This window comes from Orcinus orca, chromosome 4 (assembly GCF_937001465.1).
Source record: "Orcinus orca chromosome 4, mOrcOrc1.1, whole genome shotgun sequence".
Classification (NCBI taxonomy): Eukaryota; Metazoa; Chordata; class Mammalia; order Artiodactyla; family Delphinidae; genus Orcinus; species Orcinus orca.
In genome coordinates this window covers 38,658,485-38,685,089 of record NC_064562.1, presented here as the reverse complement: position 1 = coordinate 38,685,089, position 26,605 = coordinate 38,658,485, and the positions used below count along the sequence as shown (strand labels likewise).

General features: G+C 37.7%; 1 protein-coding gene and 1 pseudogene across 10 annotated transcripts in view; one reads left to right on the top strand and one right to left on the bottom strand.

Annotated features, from left to right (window-relative positions):
* The window catches only part of MAPK10 (mitogen-activated protein kinase 10), a 637,325-nt gene that overhangs the window by 290,677 nt on the left and 320,043 nt on the right, over window positions 1-26,605 (bottom strand). The gene's annotated exons all lie outside the window — the stretch shown is intronic.
* On the top strand, window positions 13,023-13,723 carry LOC101273337 (protein FAM204A-like; annotated as a pseudogene).

Below are 26,605 nucleotides of genomic sequence, written 5' to 3'. Positions count from 1 at the left end.
CACGCACCTATGGTCAACTTATCTATGACAAAGGGGGCAAGGATAAAAATGGAGAAAAGACAGTCTCTTCAATAAGTGGTGCTGGGAAAACTGGACAGCTCCATGTAAAAGAATGAAATTAGAACACTCCCTAACACCATACACAAAAATAAACTCAAAATGGATTAGAGACCTAAATGTAAGACCGGACACTATAAATCTCTTAGAGGAAAACACAGGAAGAACACTCTTTGACATAAATCACAGCAAGATCTTTTTGATCCACCTCCTAGAGTAATGGAAATAAAAAGAAAAATAAACAAATGGGACCTAATGAAACTTCAATGCTTTGCACAGCAAAGGAAACCATAAACAAGATGAAAAGACAACCTCAAAATGGGAGAAAATATTTGCAAACAAATCAACAGACAAAGGGTTAATCTCCAAAATATATAAACAGCTCATGCAGCTCAATATTAAAGAAAGAAACCACCCAATCCAAAAATGCTCAGAAGACCTAAATAGACACTTCTCCAAAGAAGATATACAGATGGCCAAGAAGCACATGAAAAGCTGCTCAACACCAGTAATTATTAGAGAAATGCAAACCAAAACTACAATGAGGTATCACCTCACACCATTTAGAATGGGCATCATCAGAAAATCTACAAGCAACAAATGTTGGAGAGGGTGTGGAGAAAAGGGAACCCTCTTGCACTGTTGGTGGAAATGTAAATTGATACAGCCACTATGGAGAACAGTATGGAGGTTCCTTAAAAAACGAAAAATAGAATTACCATATGACCCAGCAATTCCACTACTGGGCATATACCCAGAGAAAACCATAATTCAAAAAGACACATGCACCACAATGTTCACTGCAGCATTATTTACATTAGCCAGGTCATGGAAGCAACCTAAATGCCCATTGACAGACAAATGGATAAAGAAGATGTGGTATATATATACAACAGAATATTACTCAGCCATAAAAATGAATAAAGTTGGGTCATTTGTAGAGACGTGGATGGATCTAGAGACCGTCATACAGAGTGAAGTAAGTCCAAAAGAGAAAAACAAACATCATATATTCATGCATATATGTGGAACCTTGAAAAATGGTACAGATGAACCGGTTTGCACGACAGAAATTGAGACACAAATGTAGAGATAAACGTATGGACACTAAGGGGGGAAAGTGGTGGGCAGTGGGTTGGTGGTGGTGGGATGAATTGGGAGATTGGGATTGACATGTATACACTGATGTGTATAAAATCGATGACTAATAAGAACCTGCTGTATAAAAAAATAAATAAAATTAAATTCAAAATAAAAAAGGAGGAATCTGGGACTTAAATCATTTGTTCACTGAATATTTATTGACATCTCAGCACCATATTAGGTCCTGGGGATATAACAAGCAAAACAAACACAGTCACTTCCCTTATAGAGTTCAATCTAGCAAGGGTTATGATCTATCTGTGTAAAAGCAGTACTTCAAAAAAGCAGCTGTCGAAATGCTTTAAAAGTCCTTAGTCAGCCAATTCTAGGTAGCCGCATTACACATCTCACTGGCCTATACTGAAGAAGCAGAATGCGATGTTTTGATGAATGGTTCTTAGTTAAAATGTTGAAGCACACCTCATCATTGGCCCAATAGTTACAGAAAAAGTACAAGTTTTTATGTGAGTAAAGGCAGTCGACTGAGCTTTACACATTTTTTTTTTAAGAAATGCATTTAGCTTTGACATTTCAAACTGAGACGTGGCATGGGAAGGCTAGATGTTGGGATGAAAAACTTGTAAATTATAGCATTTCAGTGTAAATTTTTAGTTTTTCAGATAATTCATTTCTAAGTACTGGCTCTCTTCTCTATGACATTCCATTGCACTGGTACTTGCCAGCTTCCAAACTGAAAGGATTCCAAGGAACCAAGTGCCCTTGGGTTAAAGCAGGAGAAGGAAAAACAAATTAATTTTCAAGGGTTAATGCTACAAATTCTTATAAAATAAAATAATTGGGAGTCAAATGTAAATAAATATATGGATAGCCATATACTTTTTTTCTTAATGATTTTATAAATTTTTATGCTTACAGTGAAAAAAAAAAAAACTCCAGGCAATCATGCTTCCTTCAGGGAAGACCACCATTACATCAGACCTTTTTTCAAATCTTCCTAAGCCACAATGTCCTTTCACTAATGTAGCCCATGGAGAGAAAAACTTACTTCTCAGATTTAACAGGGTTGCTGATTCTGAAGAATACTTATAAGAAATTTGACCAATTAATCAGGAATCTTGCAAAGTTTTCAATATCTTGTGATTAAAGTTAGATTCTCTTTTTTAAATTGTTTCCAGTATTCTATTTCTAATAAAAACTTTAGAGGAATATACAGAAATGCGTGCAACTGAGTGAGGTCCAAAAAAGGGTAATAGGATAATGACTTCCATGACTATTAAGAAAATATAATCCTTCCCTCTGAATCTCTAGCACCATTCTTAAAATGTCAAAGCATAATCCTCATTTAATTCTGTCAACAAGATATTGGAGGAAAAAGTATTTGAGTAAATGAATGAAGTGATTCTTGGGATCAAGTGTGTTTGTGGTACAGCAGTAATAATAGTTGTGTTGTGAACAGCACTGACAAGTCAGAGGGTGGGGACAGCTTTAGCAAAGGAGATAACTTGGGGGTGAGAGGGGCAGTGAAACCACTTCAGAGAGGGCTGTGGTATCTGTGATCTCATGACTATTTTTTGCATAACTCACTAGTATTGTTTCCCTGCCCAGGCTGTCACACTACATTCCTCCTGTTATGAGAAATGTACAAATGCATAAAACTAAGGTGGCATGAGATGTTTTGTCAAGAAAGCTACTACCAAGGTACCGATCTATCCTAAATTTCCTTCCCTCCACATCTACAAAGGCAACTGTGTTTATGGTTTCAGTACACAATATTAAATAAAATTAGAGTCCCCAACAAAATCTCAAATCTATTTCGTGTCCTCTATTTATAAAGTATGGATGTATTTCTATAAAAAATTAATATATCAAAATGTCATTACTTAGAAGGTCAAATTTTCAAGTATATGGAAATATCAAATATGCAGAGTTATTCATTCCTTGTGAGTTTACTGCACTTTTGAGAAATAAAAACTTAGAGAATATTCTCTATTATTACAAAAGGAAGAGACGATTGACAGAAGCCTGCATCTATTAGGTCAGCTCTTTTTAGTTTGCTGGGTTGAAAGAAGAGCACTTCTGCTTTATGAGTTTAATTTACATCTTTTTCTGGTGCTAGTAACATTACTGGTACCCACTTACATCCCCTTAGCTTTCACCTTCACATCCTGAAGCTTGTGAACACCTGAAGGCCTGAGGGCTTTTCTCTGGCCACAGGGAATGTGCTCAATCTGCATGGAGAACAAACCAGGAGTGCAGAGAATCAACACTCAAAGAAGCACCTCCCAACAAATGATGGATGAGGAGCTGAGAGATATATACCCAGCTTCCTTACTGCCCGGTTGTGATAGCTCTGAGATATGCTAAATCTATTCTATCTCCCCGAGTTCCTGCAGGACTGAGCCCTTTGCTATATCTGGTGAGTGAATTGATAACACACCGTTTAGCGTTGTCTTTCCCTTCCCCCTCTCCTCCATTTGTGTTCCTTGGGATCGCCTCCCAAATGAATTACTCTGCACCTAAATCACTGTCTCTGGGTTTACTCTGTGATAACCCAACCCAAAACCCATGGCAGAATTTATACTTCCACTGTATATAGGTTTTTAAGTGTGGGCCAGAGTTCACATATAAATATAAACAGGTTAGGGTCTGAGAAGCTTTTAATTAGCCCATGTGTTTGGCAGTCAGAAGTTATACTAGGACTTCTGTTTCTCCCCATGAGGGATTAACAGCCAAGAGTACTGCTCTCTTGCTTAAAAGAAACAAAAAAGATCTATATGTGAAAATAAGTATTTTCTGACATTGGACAACAGCCAGAGCAAGACTGTGACCGATGAGAGAAGAAAAACAAAAGAAGTGATCTTTTTACTTTCTCCAAATTATTGCCAAATTATTGGAGGCAGCTTTAGAGCCACGGGGAAGGAAAAATCTAAGGAAGCTCAGGGTCTCACAGTCTCTTGCAGGGCAGGAGATGAGGGTTCAGGGAGGCTGAGGCAGATAGAATTCCTGGGACAGGGTAGCAGGAAGGGGGAGCTGCAGATAAAGAGCTCTGGAATCTGAAGAGAAAACCCTTTGAGGCTTTGCCAGGTGCTGATCACCACACATCTGGGTTAACACTCCACACAACTGTGGAAAGACCCACCTGAAGAAATTATTAGAACTCAAGCCAGGCTGGGAATAGTTTGTCTTTTCATGGGCCAGAGAGGAAAATGTTGATAATCCATGGAACTTGGATAGAATCCTCAGAAGGGTATCACCTGTGTAGTCAGTTAAATTATCCCTAAATTAAAGGCTGCTGTGGACCCACCAAAATAAAGCACAAAAGCAATATTTGAAAGTGTCAGTGTGATCCAAAGTAGCCTAATCACGTGCTAAAACCAGGCCCAACACTTCTATCTCCCTGGCTTTCATGTCTACATTAACAAAGAATAAAACAACACAATGTTCAAAATATTCTGTATCCAATAAGAATTACCAGATATGCAGAGCAGAAAACTATGACTCCTAAGCAGGAGAAGAAAAATCAATCAATAGAAACAGGCAAGGAATGGCAGAAAAGGTGGAATTAGTAGGCAAAGACCTTAAGGCAGATTTTATGAATTTTATAAATGTGCTCCAGTACATAGAAAAGGTATGTACATAATGGCGAGAGAAATGGAAGATATAAAAAGACCTTGGGGGAGGACCTTCAAGATGGCGGCAGAGTAAGACATGGAGATCACCTTCCTCCCCACAAATACATCTACATGTTGAATAGCTCCTACAGAACACCTACTGAACGCTGGCAGAAGACCTTAGACTTCCCAAAAGGCAAGAAACTCCCCACGTACCCGGGTAGGGCAAAAGAAAAAAGAAAAAACAGAGACAAAAGAATAGGGACGGGACCTGCCCCTCTGGGAGGGAGCTGTGAAGGAGGAAAATTTTCCATACACTAGGAAGCCCCTTCACTGGTGGAGATGGGGGGTGGGGGGAAGCTTCGGAGCCACAGAGGAGAGCATATCAGCAGGGGTGCAGAGGGCAAAGTGGAGAGATTCCTGCACAGAGGATTGGTGCCGACCAGCATTCACCAGCCCGAGAGGCTTGTCTGCTCATCCGCCGGGGCGGGTGGGGGCTGGGACCTGAGGCTCCAGCTTCAGAGGTCAGATCCCAGGGAGATGACTGGAGTTGGCTGCGCGAACATAGCCTGAAGGGGTCTAGTGCACCACAGCTAGCCTGGAGGGACTCCAGGAAAAAGTGTGGAACTGCCTAAGAGACAAGGGATCATTGTTTCGGGGTGCGCGAGAAGAGGGGTTTCAGAGCACCACCTAATAAGCTCCAGAGACTGGCGCAAGCCACAGCTACCAGTGCGGACACCAGAGACGGGCCTGAAATGCTAAGGCTGCTTCTGCAGCCACCAAAAAGCCTGTGTACAAGCACAGGTCACTATCCACACTTCCCCTCCTGGGAGCCTGTGCATCCCGCCACTGCCAGGGTCCCGTGAGCCAGGGACAACTTCCCCAGGAGAACACACAGCGCACCTCACGCCGGTCTCTGCCTCTGCAGGCTCACCCTACATTTCGTACCACTCCCACCCCTCAACTTGAGTGAGCCAGAACCCCCTAATCAGCTGCTTCTTTAACCCCGTCCTGTCTGAGCAAAGAACAGATGTTGTCAGGTGACCTAAACCAGAGGCTGGGCCAGATCGAAAGCTGAACCCCAGGAGCTGTGCAAACAAAGAATAGAAAGGGAAATTTCTCCATGCAGCCTCAGAGCAGCGGATAAAATCTCCACAATCAACTTGATGTACACTGCATCTATGGAATACCTGAATAAACAACGAATCATCCCAAATTGAGGCGGTGGACCATCAAACTCCAGTGCTGGACACCCTATGCCAAACAACTACTAAGACAGGAACACAACCCCACCCATTAGCAGAGAGGCTGCTTAAAATCATACTAACTTCACAAACAGCCCAAAACACACCACTGGACACTGTCCTGCCCACCAAAAAGACAAGATTCAGCCTCATCCACCAGAACACAGGCACAAGTCCCCTCCATAAGGAAGCCTACACAACCCAATGAAACAATGTCACCCACTGGGGGCAGACACCAAAAACAATGGGAACTACGAACCTGCAGTCTGCAAAAAGGAGACCCCCCAAAAAAGTAAGTTAAGCAAAATGAGAAGACAGAGAAAAATGCAGCAGATGAAGGAACAAGGTAAAAACCCACCAGACCAAACAAATGAAGAGGAAATAGGCAGTCCACCTGAAAAGAATTCAGAGTAATTATAGTACAGTTGATCCAAAATCTTCGAAATAGAATGGAGGAAGTACAAGAAACGTTTAACAAGGAACTAGAAGAACTAAAGAGCAAATAAACAAACATGAACAACACAATAAATGAAACTAAAAATTCTCTAGAAGGAAACAATAGCAGAATACCTGAGGCAGAAGAACGGAGAAGTCACCTAGGAGATAAAATAGTGGAAATAACTACTGCAGAGCAGAATAAAGAAAAAAGGATGAATAGAATTGACAGTCTCAGTGACCTCTGGGACAATATTAAACACACCAACATTCGAATTATAGGGGCCCCAGAAGAAGAAGAGAAAAAGAAAGGGAATGAGAAAATATTTGAAGAGATTACAGTTGAAAAGTTCCCTACTATGGGAAAGGAAATAGTCAATCAAGTCAAGAAATCACAGAGTCCCATATAGTATAAATCCAAGGAGAAACACACTAAGACACATATCAATCAAACTATCAAAAATTAAATACAAAAAAAATATTAAAAGCAGCAAGGGAAAAGCAACAAATAACACTAAAGGGAATCACCAAATGGTTAACAGCTGATCTTTCAGCACAAACTCTACAAGCCAGAGGGAGTGGTAAGACATACTTAAAGTGATGACAGGGGAAAACCTACAACCAAGATTACTCAACCCAGCAAGGATCTCATTCAGATTTGACAGGTAAATTAAAATGTTCACAGACAAGCAAAAGCTAAGAGAATTAGCACCACCAAACCAGCTTTACAACAAATGCTAAAGGAACTTCTCTACACAGGAAACACAACAGAAGGAAATGACCTACAATAACAAACCCAAAACAATTAAGAAAATGGTAATAGGAACATACATATCGATAATTACCTTAAATGTAAACAGATTAAATGCTCCAACCAAAAGACATAGACTGGCTGAATGGATACTAAAACAAGACCCATATATATGCTGTCTACAAGAGACCCACTTCAGACCTAGGGACATATACAGACTGAAAGTGAGGGGATGGAAAAAGATATTCCATGCAAATGGAAATCAAAAGAAAACTGGAGTAGCAATACTCATATCAGACAAAATAGAATTTAAAATAAACACTATTACAAGAGATAAAGAAGGACACTACATAATGATCAAGAGATCAACCCAAGAGGAGATATAACAATTCTAAATATTTATGCACCCAACATAGGAGCACCTCAATACATAAGGCAAATGCTAAAAGCCATAAAAGGGGAAATCGACAGTAACACAATAATAGTAGGGGACTTTAAACCCACTTTCACCAATGGACAGATCAACCAAAATGAAAACAAATAAGGAAACACAAGTTTTAAATGATACATTAAACAAGATAGACTTAATTGTTATTTGTAAGACATTTCATCCAAGAACAACAGAATACACTTTCTTCTCAAGTGCTCATGGAACATTCTCCAGGATAGATAATACCTTGAGTTACAAATCAAGCCATGGTAAATTTAACAAAATTAAAATCGTATCAAGTATCTTTTCTGACCACAATGCTATGAGACTAGATATAAATTACAGAAAAAATCTGTAAAAAATAAAAACACATGGAGGTTAAACAATATGCTACTAAATATCCAAGAGATCACTGAAGAAATCAAAGAAGAAATCAAAAAATACCTAGAAAGAAATGACAATGTAAACACGACAACCCAAAACCTATGGGATGCAGAAAAAGCAGTTCTAAGAAGGAAGTTTATAACAAATACATTCCTGCCTCAAGAAACAAGAAAAATCTCAAATAAACAACCTAAACTTACACCTAAAGCAACTGGAGAAAGAAGAACAAAAACAAAAAACCCTAAAGTTAGCAGAAGGAAAGAAATCATAAATACCAGATCAGAAATAAATGAAAAAGAAATGAAGGGGGCTTCCCTGGTGGCGCAGTGGTTGAGAGTCCGCCTGCTGATGTGGGGGACACGGGTACATGCCCCGGTCTGGGAAGATCCCACATGCCACAGAGCGGCTGGGCCCGTGAGCCATGGCCTCTGAGCCTGCGCATCTGGAGCCTGTGCTCCGCAATGGGAGAGGCCACAACAGTGAGAGGCCCGTGAAACGCAAAAAAAAAAAAAAAAAAGGAAAAGAAAAAAGAAATGAAGGAAACAATGGCAAAGATCAATAAAACTAAAAGCTGATTCTTTGAGAAGATAAGCAAAATTGATAAACCATTTCCAGACTCATCAAGAAAAAAAGGAAAAAGACTCAAATCAATAGAATCAGAAATGAAAACAGAGAAGTAACAACTAACACTGCAGAAATACAAAGAATCAGGATGGATTACTACGAGCAATTATATGCCAATAAAACGGACAACCTGGAAGAAATGAACAAATCCTTAGAAAAGCACAACCTTCTGAGACTGAACCAGGAAGAAATAGAATATATAAACAGACCAATCACAAGCACTGAAATTGAAACTGTGATTAAAAATCTTCCAACAAACAAAAGCCCGGGACCAGATGGCTTCACAGGCAAATTCTATCAAACATTTAGAGAAAAGCCAACAGCTATCCTTCTCAAACTCTTCCAAAATATAGAAGAGAGAGGAACACTCCCAAACTCATTCTATGAGGTCACCATCACCCTGATACCAAAACCAAAACTACAGGCCAATAACACTGATAATCATAGATGCAAAAATTCTCAACATAATACTAGCAAACAGAATCCAGCAGCCCATTAAAAGGATCATACACCATGATTAATTGGGGTTTATCCCAGGGATGCAAGGATTCTTCAAAATATGCAAATCAATCAATGTGATACACCATATTAACAAAGTGAAGGATAAAAACCATATGATCATCTCAATAGATGCAGAAAAAGCTTTCGACAAAATTCAACACCCATTTATGATAAAAACACTCCAGAATGTATGCATAAGGGAACTTACCTCAGCACAATAAGGCCATATATCACAAACACAGCAAACATCATTCTCAATGGTGAAAAACTGAAACCATTTCCACTAAGATCAGGAACAAGACAAGGTTGCCCACTCTCACTGCTATTATTCAACATAGTTTTGGAAGTTTTATCCACAGCAATCAGAGAAGAGAAAGAAATATAAAGATTCCAAATCGGAAAAGAAGAAGTAAAGCTGTCACTGTTTCCAGATGACATGATACTATACATAGAGAATCCTAAAGACGCTACCAGAAAACTACTAGAGCTAATCAATGAATTTGGTAAAGTAGCAGGATGCAAAATTACTGCACAGAAATCTCTTGCATTCCTATACACTAATGATGAAAAATCTGAAAGAGGAATTAAAGAAACACTCCCATTTACCACTGCAACAAAAAGCATAAAATACCTAGGAATAAACCTACCTAAGGACACAAAAGACCTGTATGCAGAAAACTATAAGACACTGATGAAAGAAATTAAAGATGATACAAACAGATGGAGAGATATGCCATGTTCTTGGATTGGAAGAATCAACATTGTTAAAATGACTATACTACCCAGAGCAATCTACAGATTCAATGCAATCCCTATCATATTACCGATGGCATTTTTCACAGAAGTAGAACAAAAAATTTCACATTGTGTATGGTAACACGTAAGACCCTGAATAGCCAAAGCAATCTTTGGGAAAGAAAAACTGAGCTGGAGGAATCAGGCTCCCTGACTCAGACTGTACTACAAAGCTATAGTAATCAAGACAGTCTGGTACTGTCACAAAAACAGAAAGATAGATCAATGGAACAGGATAGAAAGCCCAGAGAGAAATCTATGCACATATGGTCACCTTATTTTTGATAAAGGAGGCAAGAATAAACAATAGAGAAAAGACAGCCTCTTTTCTGGGAAAACTGGGCAGCTATGTGTAAAAGAATGAAATTAGAACACTCCCTAACAACATACACAAAAATAAACTCAAAATGGATTAAAGACCTAAATGTAAGGCCAGAAACTATCAAACCCTTAGAGGAAAACATAGGCAGAACACTCTATGACATAAATCACAGCAAGATCCTTTTTGACCCACCTCCTAGAGAAATGGAAATAAAAACAAAAATAAGCAAATGGGACCTAATGAAACTTAAAAGCTTTTGCACAGCAAAGGAGACAATGAACAAGAGGAAAAGACAACCCTCAGAATGGAAGAAAATATTTGCAAATGAAGCAACTGACAAAAGATTAATCTCCAAAATTTACAAGCAGCTCATGCAGCTCAAAATAACAAGCAACCCAATCCAAAAATGGGCAGAAGACCTAAATAGACATTTTTCCAAAGAAGATATACAGACTGAAAGGATGCTCAACATCACTAATCATTAGAGAGATGCAAATCGAAACTACAATGAGTTGTCACCTCACACTGGTCAGAATGTCCGTGATCAAAATATCTACCAACAATAAATGCTGGAGAGAGTATGGAGGAAAGGGAACCCTCTTGCACTGTTGGTGGGAATGTAAATTGATACAGCCACTATTGAAAACAGTATGGAGGTTCCTTAAAATACTAAAAATAGAACTACCATACAATCCAGCAATCCCACTACTGGGCGTATACCCTGAAAAAACCATAATTCAAAAAGAGTCATGTACCACAATGTTCATTGTAGCACTATTTATAATAGCCAGGACAAGGAAGCAACCTATGTGTCCATTGACAGATGAATGGATTAAGATGTGGCACATATATACAATGTAATACTACTCAGCCATAAAAAGAAACGAAATTGAGTATTTGTAATGAGGTAGATGGACTTGGAGTCTGTCATACAGAGTGAAGTAAGTCAGAAAGAGAAAAACAAATACCGTATGCTAACAAATGTATATGGAATCTAAAAAAAAAAAGGTTCTAAAAAACATAGGGGCAGTTCAGGCATAAAGACATAGACGTAGGGAATGGACTTGAGGACACGGGGAGGGGAAGGGTAAGCTGGGATGAAGTGAGAGAGTGGCATGGACATAAATACACTACCAAATGTAAAATAGATAGCTAGTGGGAAGCAGCCACATGGCACAGCGAGATCAGCTCGGTGCTTTGTGACCACCTAGAGGGGTGGGATAGGGAGGGTGGGAGGGAGATGCAAGTGGGAGGGGATATGGGGATATATGTATATGTAATGCTGATTCACTTTGTTTTACAGCAGCAACTAACACAGCAATGTAAAGCAATTATGCTTCAATAAAGATGTTTAAAAAAAAGAAAAAGAAATAGAAAACAACCTGGGGAGTTCCCTGGCAGTCCAGTGGTTAGGACTCTGTGATTCCACTGCCCGGGGCCTGCATTTGATCCCTGGTTGGGGAGCTAAAATACTGCAAGCAGTGCAGCCAATTTAAATAAATAAATAAACAAATAAAGTGAACACATGTCCCCAGCCTTTAAAAAATATATGAATGAAACTCCTGATTATGAAAAATTGAACGTTTGAAATGAGAATTTTCAAAGAATGAATGTCAAAAACTCCATTGACAGATGAATGGATAAACATGTGGTACATATATATAATGGAATATTACTCAGCCATAAAAAGGAAAAAAATTGGGTCATTTGTAGAGACGTGGATGGATCTAGAGACTATCATACACAGTGAAGTAAGTCATAAAGAGAAAAACAAATATCGTATATTAACACATATATGTGGAATCTAGAAAAATGGTACAGATGAACCGGTTTGCAGGGCAGAAATTGAGACACAGATGTAGAGAACAAACGTATGGACACCAAGCAGAGAAAGCGGCAGGGGGTGGTGGTGGTGGTGTGATGAATTGGAAGATTGGGATTGACATGTATACACTGATGTGTATAAAGTGTATGACTAATAAGAACCTGCTGTATAAAAAATAAATTAAATTAAATTTTTTTTAAAAAGTCGAAAATTCACTGACCTGTGAGGCCCATGGGATTTCACCTACTACTTTCCCCTCTTGCCCCAGGCCTCAGGGACTTTGTGCTGACTGCTCCCTCTGCCTGGAGCACACTGTCCAGATTCTGTCTGACTTGCTCCCTCACTCCCTCAAGTCTGTGCTCAAACGTCCCCTTCTCACAGAGGGCCTCCCTGGCTATCCCATGTAAATCCATATTCTCTGACCGACATAATCTCCTTCCCTGCTTTATATTTCACCATAAAATTTTTCACCATCTAACTTGCTCTACTTTTAATGTATGTGTTTTGGGGGGAGGTATTTGGTCAGTTTTGCTCACTACACTATAACCTTCATGAGGGCAAAGATTTTTTTCCCTGTGTTCACCACTGTCTCCCTAACATCTACTGCAGTTTCTGGCACATAGTAAGTACTCAAAGAATATTTGTCAAATGAATAGTTTAGAAAAATAACTCTGGGTCCAATGTATATTATTTGTCTATTATTATAGAAAAGATATGATATAATGTATCTCTTCGTATTATACCTTCTGGCATCAATATATATCTTCATATTAGTAGTTGTATGTTCTCAGCATTTCCTTCCTCCTTTTCTCTCTTACTAATAACCCAAAGACTATTTTTGCCCTCCCCTGATCAACACAGAAACCAAAACAAAGACTCAAAGTATTAACAGGGGTCTTAAGATCGCTGCTGGACAGCCAGCTATGGACCGCAGAAAAGATGTGGAGTGGGCTGCTACCTCCTGGCCTAAATTAAAGTGATGTTGAGTTGAATTCTGATGATGAAGCCACAGTAGAGAGCTCTGAACTTACCTTACAAGAAGGTAAAGAAGATGGGACCATTACAAACACAGAGGTCTCAGATATCCCTACAGATGGACCAAAAACTGAAGCAGAGGCAAATGTAAATGCATATGAAGAGTGTCCCTCTGGAATTCCCTTAAATATGTGGAATAAATTTCAAGAACTGCATACAAAACATTCTGAACAGAAAACCTCAACTTCAAGATCCAGAAAGAAAAAAAGAAAACGCTCCAGAAAAGGTAAATTAAAGAATGAAGAAGAATCTCAAAGTGAACAGTCCTCAAGTGAAACCCAGTGGAAGGAGCTTACTCAGTATTTTGGAGTCAGCGATAGGTTTGACTCCCCTGTTAAAAGGAAAAAAATTGCAAAGTCGGGCCATGAAAAGAGCATAGACCAGGCTGTGGAAGAGTGGAACATTGAGAAGGCTGAGGAACTCAGCAATCAGGTAGCTACTGAGAGCTTGGTGCAAAAATTGCCAAAGTGATTGCCTGCCACAACTTTGTAAAAGCCAAAAAGGATGCTGAAAATTCACAGGCTGCTGAAAAAAAGAAGAAACTTGCCTGGGGGTTTGAAGCAAAGAAGAGGTGAGAAACCAAAAGCAACATGGGATATACGTGACTTGCCAGAGTTCTTCAAGACCTTTGAGATTTCACTTGAGTCTTCAGTTGCTTAATTTACTGAAAAGATTTTCCTGTTCATGTTAACTATGTCGGGAAACTGATGGAAATAGAAAAAGATAAGCATAAAATTTGGAAGTTGATTATCAAAAAAAAAAGTATTAACGGAAATGCAAAACAGAAAATTCGGTTGCAATGCACACTTTTTTTCTTCCTGCTCCTAAAGATTAGTTAAGGCCATATTTGTGGGAAGCAGAGAAGAAAGTTCAGTAGTGACTAACTAAAAAAGAAGGAAGGGCTGAGGCCTCAGAAGTAGGAGGGAAGAACAGGACCATCTGAAGGAGCACCAAGAAGCTAAAAGGAGCCAACCCTGGGTGGCCCTACACTGCACACTTTGCCCTAAATGGAGAAATGGACCCTTTTTGTGAGGTAGGACATGAAGAAAAGCTTCACGCTTCTGATAAAATGGAACCGAACAGAACCACGTAGGAATTTCCCTAATAGACGAGATTTTTTTTAAACGAGAAAAATTGAAGAGCAGTACTGACTGGTGAGCATAGAACTGGAATGCAAACATAATTTTCTTTGCCTATAAGCTATTTAATGGCACAAGGAATCTCATGCCAAAGGCTTGGATAAGACAAGGGACCTAATCCACTCTAAGAAGAAAAGCACAGTCAAATTCTCATTAAAGTTAGAATTTTTAATAATTCCTACTATCATTTCTTCTTCAATAACAAGAACTTCTTATATCTTAGTCATTTGATGACCCTGAATGTGCAATTCTGATTATTCCTTAGAACACTTTTTTGTAAATTCTATTCCTAGGACCTCTGCCTCTAGAAAAATTGTCTTCTTATATCCTTGGTATTGGAAGAGATCAATCTCAACCTGCCAAAGCAGTGGTAATCCCCCAGAGGGCTTGTAAAACAGACCGAAGGTGGGCCCCACTCTCAGAGATTCTGATTCATAGGCTTGAGTTGAGGCCTGAGCATTTGCATTTCTAACAAACTCCTAGGTGATACCAGTGCTGCTGGTCCAGGTACCACACTTTAAGAACCACTGACTGAAGTATGGTATTTAATTTTTAAAGAGTTATAAGCATCTTTGGCTTCAATTAGCTGCTTTGTCTCTCTTATACAACTTGTTTCCTTAGTTGCTGGCACAGGGTGGGCTCTCAGTAAATATTTCTTGAATGAATGAGATAGGCTTGTTTCCAAAATCATACAAAAACAATCAGATATCATTACATCCATATTGAATTTTTTACCAGTTATAAAGATAGAACTTCTACATCATGAACATACTTTGTAAATGAAAAAGATATTTATAGAATAAGGCTTAGTTTTCTGTGTTATTTAATAAGTTGAGACTTTTATTTTATGCCATAAAAAAATAGGTGTTAAAATACTTTCTTTAATTATCCTGAGCTAATGGGAAAGTTGAACTGATATATAAATCATTAACCAAGTCAACGAAAGACTAAATGACATCACTGTTTGCAGTACCAACCCAAGTTTCACAGTAGTTCAGAAACAAAAAAGGAAGGGAGGGTGCAAATACTTGAGGCATCGCATCATATACAGCAATATAGCAAATGTTGAAAACAAAAAAACCTGGGCTGGATCATCACCATACACTTGTCATAAGCTAAGGTTTTTGCACAGATGCCATATTTGTATGCAGTAGCTGGTTAACAGTGACAACATGCAGTAAAGAATAATATTTTATTAAATAATATTTTGAATTTTTTAATATTATACTATGTGATACACAATTACATTTGGGGGTTATCAAAAAATGAGACTGTCATTTGAAACTAATTTGTTTCTAAAAGAGGAAAAAGAAACCAGTAACTATATTGATGACTCAAATGATGGTGCATCATACGCAAAGAATCAAGTAAACAAGTGAAACAAAAATTTAAAAACCCTTTCTACCCTAAAACTTAATACCAGGGATTTATTTTCAGCAGAACCACACCACCTATCACGTTAATTTAATGTTCATTTGAACTTTATTATTTTAATTTGATTGGTATTTAATTTTTAAATCTGTTGGCTTTATAATTACATAAAAACTATAAACACAAAGACGTTATATAGTGTTTTATGTGTGTACATATTTAAATAGTTTTATTTAAAAAAATGTTTACTGATGAGAATTTACTGATGGGAATATTGTCCCTGTAATTAGTTCCATAGTCATTATCCAATGTTATCATTGTCTTAGCCATCTTTCCTATCTCTAATCTTGCCTCTATTCCTTTCCTTACATTGCAGGAATATGCAGCCAGCATGATAGATATAAAATATAAATCTTATAATGGCCCCTTCCTCTGATACACTTTGCAATGGCTCCCTCTTTTTGTCTGGATAAATTCTAAGTTCCCTAAAATGACATAGAACATCCTTCATGACCTGGCTCCTTCTTATCTCTCCAGACTCATGGCTGACATCTCCTCACCTCCACCCGTAGTCACTTGGACCACTAGTGATTCACTATGTTTGTTCTCTTTTGTACAAAGCCTTTGTTTGAGCTGTTCCATCTGCCAAGAATGCTAGTCCCATAATCTCACTGGACTTGCTTAACTCCATGTTGTTCGTAAGACTCAGCCTGGATGTCAATTCCTCTCTAAGTTTTTGCTGATCCCCTCCACAGCACTCTAGATTATCCATAACAATATTCATCACACTCAGTTATTATGTTCTGTTTTCTTGTTTGTGTTCCCCAAGAGTTTGTGGACATTTCTAGAGCAGGAGCTGTATCAATATTAACATTATTGAATTCCTCCCAAAATCTTGTCATACATACACTAAGCAAACTTTTTAAAATATAAGAATAAAACTCAATGATAGAATAAATAGGTCTAAATTTTCTATAATTTTTTTTTTTTTTTTTTTTTTTTTGGCTGTACTGCACGGCATGCGGGATGTCAGTTCCCGGACCAGGGATTGAAACCACACCTCCTGCAGTGGAAATGTGGAGTCTTAACCAATGCACTACCAGGGAAGTCCCATGAATTTTCTATAATTTTTAAATAAATCGAGCCGCTGTCACATTAACCACCACTGAGACCCTCTTCTAGCCACGAGGAAGATTGGAGTGCTAAGTAAATACCTGAAGCCCTTCCCCGATGATGCCTCCACTCCTTGAAGACACTAAATACCCAAGTGCTTGAACTAAGAACTGCTCCACTGTCCCCTGCCCTGGGAGCTCCATGAGGGTAGCAACTGTATTCCACTGCATCTCAGTGCCAAGCACATGGTAGATGCTTAGTAAACATTGGTTGCCTATTGTAACCTAATTATGGTTACTGACAAGCCTTATTTCTGGCCATTAGTGCACGGTCAAATTTAATTCAGACAGCCAACTGGATATTGGTTCCTGAACTCTCAGTGACTCACCCAAATATACTTTTACTCCCCATCACCTTCCCTTCTGTTTTTGTTTTCTTCTTCCTTTGTACTCAACTTCCAAAATCTTAAGGCAGATGATGGGCAGAGTGGTTTTGATTTAGTTCTTTGTTTTTCTTTATGGAGAGAAGAGGTAGGAAAGATGAGAAATTTGGAGAAATGAGGATAGGAAAACTAGAAAGACATTTTCAGCTTTCCTCCACCCCCCATCAAGCCAATATTAACAGTCAGTGCTAATGTAACCTCTAAATTTCTACTTATAAAAAAAGAAACCTGAAGGGCCTACCAATTATTTGATTACTTGTGAGATATGACCTCCTTGTTATGTGTCTACAATTTGAAGCAATTTGTTAGTGCAATAAATAGGAACTAGCCTAAAATAAGTAAATTAGCTTTTCAAAATAAAAGTAGTAATAATAATACCTTACTCATTTTGCAACTTTAAATATGTGAATATTCATGAAAGGGAATTTTTAAAAGTATTTTAAATAAAAACTGAAAGGAAAAGAGATTACAGACTTGATTTTGGCAGCATATAGATATGGCAGTATAATATTAATATTAATTTATCTAAGTACTTTGTAAATTTATTATCCAGATTTCCTTTCTCTTAAACTATCAAGACTAGCTGGTTAAAGGCAAAAACTAAAAATTACTGTTATACTACTTACAAAGAAAGGACCTGGGAAGAGGATTTAATTATAGTATTTGAGAGCAGAAACACTACCCTTAATCACTGTTCATGAATTTGCTAAACTGGGATATTATATGGTAAACACTGTTCAAATCTTTCAAAAGAGATACTATACATTTCTTATTATAAGAAGGTTATGAGGCTTAGTTAATATATGTAAAGAATTTTAAGATGAAATGTTTCCCTCCCTCCCTTCAAATGTCACTGAATTCACTAAACAAGTGACAATCAATACTCCCTTCTTAAAGTTTGCTGTGCAATAATCTAAGTTTTCCATGTTAGAACCAAAATTTGAGCCCCATATCCATGAATAAAAATGTTCAGTTCTTTTTTAAAAAATACCTATAATATTATTCAGATCAATTTGGAGTTTTCAAAGACAAAAAATGCCCATCCTAAGAATGATATTATTGAGATTACTGAACCACATTCACTTTCCAGAATTTGATGTAATACACAAATACCCAATTTAAAATTTCTCTATAATGAGAAAAGATTTAGAACAATACAAAATATTTATTATTTATAGAGCAGCTTCAAAACTCCATGTGGTATATTTGTACAGGTTTTTTTTATGTCTCTCTTAAAAGCAATGGGATATTTAGGATTGATTATTCCTGGCACTCATTTTGCATATTTTCCTTTCGACCCTCTGGAATTTGAGGCTACTGGCAAGATAACTATGTATCTGAGTTCAGACTCTGGTAGCAACAAGTGAGAGTCTCGAGTGACAGGCTCTCTCTCTGTGGCAACATCTTGAGGTAAAGATAGCAAACTTTAAAAGTGTAAGAAAATAAGCCAAACCTAAGGGGAAAAAAGCGGGGGAGGAGAGTGGAAATGAGGAAGGCATAGAGTGTAATTCTGAAAGGTTCTGAACAAGTTCCGTGAAAGAGCGTGAAGCCCCAGAGCAGGTTTCCTCAACCTTGGCACTGTTGACGTTTTGTGCCAAAAAGGTCTTTGTCGTGAGGACTATCCTGTGCATTGTAGGATGTTTAGCAGTATCCTTGGCCTTCGCTTACTAAATGCTGGGAACACCCCCCATCCCACCCCACCCCCCTGCCAGCTTGTGACAATCAAAAATGACTACAGATATTGCCAAATGTACAAAGGGCAGTGGCGGGGGGCGGTGCAGCTAGGGGAAAGGAGGCAGACAAAATAGTCTCCAGTTGAGAGCCAGGGACAGAATCTGGCACAAGGAGAAGAGCATCATCGCAAGTGCCTACATAAAACAACCGTTGGGAGCTTTGACTGTGACAACGTAGAAGGAATGGCCAATCAAAGAGTCAGAAATGGCAAATGATGCCACCAAAAGCTATGATTAATTGTATCCACTAGCTGGGGAAAAAATGCTGATGGCAATAGCTGCCTTTGAGTGGCGTCTCCTACCATAAGTACCTGCCTGTAGAAGCTCCACAGCAGATACCTAGCAATGAGGGTCATGGTAGTCAGCTATATGCTCTTTAATGAAAGGAAGAGTCTAATAGCTTCTTCCAGGAAACTTGATGGGCCTAAATACCAAAAACTTCTTGCAGGCGATTCACTGAGTTTCACTTAATTCATTAAATATTTATTGAGCACTCAGTGTGTGTCAGGTCCTGTGCTGGCTATCAGGAATGCAGTCATGAAAACAGTCTACCCTCAAGGAACTTATGCTCTAGAGAGAAATATAATTACAACAAATCTGGTCTTCAAATTCCTGGTATAGGGTGTGACCCAGTCAGAGAGGATCCCAGTTCTCTACACTGATAACCACCACATAACTAAAACTTCAAAATCATAGTACTCTTCATTATTAAAGAGCAAAAACTGCTTAGCTTGTTTCTCTATTCAAATGCTCTTATTTTTTTTTCCCCTCTCATTTTAAATTTCTCAGCCATTTCACTGGCATTTCAGGCAGCTGCTTTTTCTCCATTTCAGAGCAATCAATATATGAACGTTTTAAATAGCAAAAAAACACTTCAGTTGCAAACGTATTTTTCTGCTGGCAACTATGTGCACGATCACTTGGATTTACATGACGATGCTGGCTAGCCAAAGTCAGTGAGCCTTCCTGAAAATGCATTTGACACAGTTGATGACCGATGTGCTGTCATTTCTCATTTAGGCCCAGCTGCCTAATAATAGCAAGGTAACATTATTAATAAATTACTGGCATAGCTAGTTAGGGAACATACAATCCAATTACATATAGTTTTTAATTCATTACAGGCAAAAAGCTCACTGCTTTTCCATATATGACTCCCAGGCCCATCTTCAGGGGAATTGAACGACACAGCCTTTATAGACTAGTCATTGGTATTCAGAATAAGAAGCAACTGCTTGGAACAGGAAGCACAGAAGCCAGGCATTTGGCAGCATCACACAGAGTTCACTGTGGAAGTCAACCGTCAAAGAGACCAGGCTGACAGTAACTGGCCTCTGTTGCCATGGAAACAGCAGTGAGCTGTGTTAGTAAATAGTTTGGGTTCTCTCACCTGCCAGGATGTAAATTCAGAATTTACTGCTGATTTTTAAGTCTACCATTTGTAAGTGACCTATTTATGAAGTAAATACTAGAAATCACTCTTTGCTTCAGAGGAAATACCCAAACATTCATAAGAAAATCTGAAACTTAAGGTTTCCAAACAAAATTAAATTTAATTGTGCAGAATATCTGACAAAAAAAAGTCTATCTCTTCATTCTAATGGTTGCTTATTTTGCCAAAAACTAGTTCCTAAAAATACACAAATAAAATAAAAATTTAAATGGTAAAGATGTGAGGATAATCCTAACGACTTTTCCAAATTCAGGATAAGGAGTCAAGTTACTTTTTAATTTTATTCAAGCCATAGTTGTATATTTCAAATTGTAAAAAAGCTGTATTTATTTTAAATCTCTCATTCTCACTTATAGCCAAATGAGCTAAGTAACACTGTCTCCTGCCCACTTTTTTTTTTTAACATCTTTATTGGAGTATAATTGCTTTACATGGTAAACAATGGTATGCTAGTTTCTGCTTTATAACAAATGAATCAGCTATATGTATACATATATCCCCATATCTCCTCCCTCTTGAGTCTCCCTCCCACCCTCCCTATCCCACCCCTCTAGGTGGTCACAAAGCACCGAGCTGAGTTATTTGTAGTGAGGTGGATGGGCCTCCTGCCCACTTTTAACTCAAACATCCCCTTATGGGAATTCCTCTCTCTTGATAATTACAATAATTATTATCCCTAGTTTACAGATATATAAAGTATGACAGAAGAAAAGTGTCCTGACTACAGCAATTCAGGGAAAAAGCCGTAATGCAAGCCTCTAAGTCTCAGCTCTCTTAATCCGTATCTCTTCTAGGTCATTCTGGCTTCATTAAGTGTCTTCTTTCAACTATTTTTCAATTTCATGCTAAATTATATTTTCCCATAAAGTCTACAAGTATAAGAGTTATTCTGGGGTTTTTCTGTGAGAAGCCTACTTCCCCTCATCACCAAATGCTAAAACATGCCCATCACCCTCTTCTGTGATTTCTACTTTCATTCGTCAATAAACATTTACCAAGCAAATGTCTGTATGTCATGTTGTATATGCTTGGCAAAAGAGTAGATGATACAAAGACGAATAAAACATGTTTTCTGCTTTTGAAGAGCTAGTCTAGTGGGAAAAACAGAAATATAGATACATCTACTACAATTTGCTAAGAGCTGCAGTAGAAGTAATAGATTAAAAGTGCAATGGGAGCATTATGAGGCAAAAAAGCTAATTTTGCTACCGAAAATAGAAAAGGTCTCACTGAGAAGGTGGTATTTTCATCATATCTTAAAGAATAAATAGGAGTTTATACATGGTAGTTGAAGAGGCAGATACTAAAATATACTTTTCAAAAAGTTAAAAACATTACTCTCATTCATATATAAAATGAGCATGTGTCAAATATTTTTTGACTTACAGAGATTTATATCCTCTGCTAGATAAAATTCATTTTCATTGCCATGAACAGGAATTGTTTGTATTGCTATGAATAAGAATCATTTGCACTGCTATCAGTTTTCTACACTTAACTTCTACCACTAAAGAAGTGTAAAATAGTCTAGTCAATAGAAAAATCAATCAACCCTGCACACCCCTATAGAATCAAAAATCTCCAGAGGATCCTCTAGATAAAATCCAGTAAGCCCATTTCCAAGTCTTTTACAATTTTTTCTGACAGTGGAGGCATTCCAAATTTGGGGGTAAATATGTTAAAAACAAAGAGATATAGAAAAGTAAGTACTTGGATATGACTGAAGATGAGGCATTGGGAGGATAAAGACGTCAATGCGGTCGTGGAAAGAGGTTAAGATTACACTGGAATTGTGGGCTAGGGGTCAAATTGTGGAGGATCTCATATGCTATGCTAAAGAGTTTAGACTTTGCCCCAAAACAGTGGGAAACCATTGAAGGATTTTGATCCTTAAAGTATCAAGCTAAAAGATGTTTTCTGTTTCCTCACTCCTAATTCTGAATTTATTCAAATCTGCAATTTCTACGTATATGGCTTGTTTTGGAGTATTTCTTAATACAATATTTATTTTTTTCCTGTTTGTTTTCTAACCTTTAAAAGTGTCTCCATTTCTCTCCCTATTTCCATCCATAAATGTTACCCTAGGAAAAGGCCATGTAGATTCTAGAACTCAAGCAACTGTCACTGGATTGTTTTTAAGATTACTCCCTTGAGAAAGATTATGTTTCCATTATGTAAGAATATAAAAATCATTTTCAGTAACTAAATGATAGTTACTCATATACTAAAATTAAAATGATTAAGAATCAAAGAAAAGGTAATTCTGAAACATGATGGTAAAGCAGGAGAACAGATACATGATTTCATTGTTGATTATTTCACATTTCAGTAAAAATTAAAATCAAAACTGACACTGTCATTTCTTTTTAAGACAAACAGGAGTCTCTATTAATACTCATTACTTTTAAACAATCAAGTAAATGAAATCAATTTTCATGCCTAATATCACAATTTAAAATATAGTTGACCCTTGAACAACACAGGGTTAGAGTCGGTCACCCTCCACACAGTGGGGAAAATCCACTTATAACTTCACAGTCGGCCCTCCATACCCACGGTTCTGCATCTATAGATTCAACCACAGATACTATAGTACTGTATTTATTAAAGAAAATCTAGGGGCTTCCTTGGTGGCGCAGTGGCTGAGAGTCCGCCTGCCGATGCAGGTGACGCGGGTTCGTGCCCCGGTCCGGGAAGATCCCACATGCCGCAGAGCGGCTGGGCCCGTGAGCCATGGCCGCTGAGCTTGCGCGTCCGGGGCCTGTGCTCCGCAACGGGAGAGGCCACAACAGTGAGACGCCCGCATACCGCAAAAAAAAAAAAAAAAAAAAAAGGGTCTCCCTTTATATACCAAGTAATATATGGCTAAGAGACTTGATAAAGTGTGAAGGTTTCTGATAAACATGTATAGTTTGGCTCCTCTATTAGTAATTTCCTTACAAGCAACATAAATATGATACCAATAGAACGTCAAAGGAGAAGTTGATTCTAAAATTGCTGGCAAGCTGAAAATTCATTGAAATGTTTTTGCCTCCCTAAGCTTGAGTCCTGTTTTTAAAATATCGTTCACTTCCTTGAGGCACTATTTATGATGGCTTACTCTCCGTTGTTATTTTTTTCCTAATTTCTCACTGTGTGATTTAGTGGTTTTTCTTCTCAAGGAAGATTCTTTATTCCTTTCCTGCTATGGAATGCTTTTCATGAAAGCAGTCTTGAATTATTTACTCCATACCTCCTACTGTGGCACAGGTCACATTACTTTTAAGATGGGCTGTTATGTAGGTTTCTTGTGAGAGCCCAAGTCAGGAGCAGGCTCAGAGATACAAAGTAGGAGGAAGCCAAATTCCCAAGTGCTATATCATATAGTTTAGATGATATAGTTTTAAGTTACACACACACACACACACACACACACACACACACACACAATTGTGAGCATTGCACATATTTGTCCTCAAAAACAACATCTCTGAGAACATGATAATAAAAATAACACATTTATATTCCCTGAATAGTATAAATGTGTTAACAATAACAAAAATGGCTAAACATTAATAATGAAGCTTAAGGATAAAATAATATTACACAGAAAAAAGTTATAAAATGGAAATCTTAGGCTCTTAATTTTCATTAGCTTTTGTAGATAATCCCAGGTGAATCTCTATCTTTTCTATGATCATGGCTGCACACATTTTTTAAATGGCACTGACCTTACATTATGGGACACCCTTGAGATAACTCCTGCATGGAGTTTGAGGACCTCCATACCCAACATTGCCCCTAAGAAAAACTTTTTTAACTTGCCAAGAGAAAATGAGACTTTAAAAGACTGACTAATGATGCCAACTTCTATTCTCCCCCTTTGCAGAGAGACCATATAGTTTAGAGTTTCTGCCACACACATAACAGTAGACACACTGAGGCTCTTTACTTCCTAGATAGGCTGCTCATAACTTTTGCTGTTATAAATTACACTGAATAAATATCCTTATATAATTTTTGATTACACACACACATTCTAGAAGTGGAATTTCTAAACCCAACAGTGTAAACATTTTGCTGTTCCCTTGCTAAATACTGCACTGTCAAATTACCTTCCAAGAATGTTGTACTAGAAAAGTTTCTGCCTGTTAATTTTACTTATATGTATGTATAAAGTTGATTTCTAAGGTAAGTAAGCGGAAGTGTCTAACTTTGGTAAAGTTATACATTTTCGATGCTGAGACAGATATATCGAACAAGCAAAATTAAGTGTACAGAGATCACTCAGCCTCAAATGCATATTTGCTTTAAAATTTCTTCACCTAGGGACTTCCCTGGTGGTCCAGTGGTTAAAACTTTGCCTTCCAATGCAGGGGGTGCAGGTTCGATCACTGGTTGGGGAACTAAGATCCCACATGCCTCGCAGCCAAACAACCAAAACATAAAACAGAAGCAATATTGTAACAAATTCAATAAAGACTTTAAAAAAAAGTGGTCCACATCCAAAAAACCTTTTAAAAAAAATTTCTTCACCTAGACTTTTGAAAAACAATTTTAATAGCTTCTGATATATACAGAAAAACAAAATTAAATATCAGTTTCTTCCCCAAAGCAATAAAAATTGCACACTTAAGATTTCTGTGCAGGTAAATCTCTACATCTATTCTTTTTTTTTTTTTTTTTTTGTTCTTCTTTCTCTAATTGCTTTAGGTGCAAGGTTAGGTTGTTTATTCGAGATGTTTCCTGTTTCTTAAGGTAAGATTGTATTGCTATAAACTTCCCTCTTAGAACTGCTTTTGCTGCATCCCATAGATTTTGAGTCGTCGTGTCTCCATTGTCATTTGTTTCTAGGTATTTTTTGATTTCCCCTTTGATTTCTTCAGTGATCACTTCATTATTAAGTAGTGTATTGTTTAGCCTCCATGTGTTTGTATTTTTTACAGATCTTCTCCTGTGATTGATATCGAGTCTCATAGCGTTGTGGTCAGAAAAGATACTTGATACAATTTCAATTTTCTTAAATTTACCAAGGCTTGATTTGTGACCCAAGATATGATCTATCCTGGAGAATGTTCCATGAGCACTTGAGAAAAATGTGTATTCTGTTGTTTTTGGATGGAATGTCCTATAAATATCAATTAACTCCATCTCATTTAATGTATCATTTAAAGCTTGTGTTTCCTTATTTATTTTCATTTTGGATGATCTGTCCATTGGTGAAAGTGGGGTGTTAAAGTCCCCTACTATGAATGTGTTACTGTCGATTTCCCCTTTTATGGTTGTCAGTATTTGCCTTATGTATTGAGGTGCACCTATGTTGGGTGCATAAATATTTACAATTGTTATATCTTCCTCTTGGATCGATCCCTTGATCATTATGTAGTGTCCTTCTTTGTCTACATCTATTCTTTTCTTTTTTTTATTGAAGTATAGTTGATTTACAATGTTGTGTTAATTTCTGTCTGCACCTATTCTTAAATGAGATTTGTTTATAAATTTTCCTTAAAAAGACTCCATTGCTGGAGTGATATCTTCTTAAGAAGTGCTTCTGTATCTCAATAAAACTAGGGGAAAAAAAGAAAAAGAAACACTTCTGTAGCCAAAGACTGGTGCTTCTCCTTATCTAAAGTTGACTTTACACTGAGGCTTTAGGTAGCAACACAAATCATATAAAACCAACACCCCACTGCCGAACAAAGAAAAACAGGGAGCTTACAAGAGGAAGCACATTGGCATAGCTGACCCTTAGCAACACACACATAAATAGATGGCTTGATTACCACATGCACCAAGAATAACATTTAAATCTAAAAAAAATTTGCAGTCAGGTGAAACCTGGCATTTATATATTTTTGTCTATTTCAAACTAAACTTAACCAAATACCTTAAAACCAACTTTTTATCAAGGACAGATAGAAAGAAAGTTGACATATAAATATAAATCTGAATTTATCATATGGTCAATATGTACATGTCTACATAAGAATTATCTTTTTCAGTGAAATCTCACAGTAAATTCAGTAAGATACAATCTGTGTGTGTGTTCCTCTCTGTTTCTGTCTGTCTCCATCTCCCTCTCTCACACACAGGCACAAAAAAATTATTAGGTGATGTGATTTCCATCACAGTCAAGAAAATAGCCATTCACTTAGAAAGCAGGAGGAGCAGGCAGATATCATTTGGTTCAGGGGCTGCAAGTTCAAATGCCCAAAGGAGCTATGAAGTACCACAAGCTCGGCTTAAAACAAGAGAAA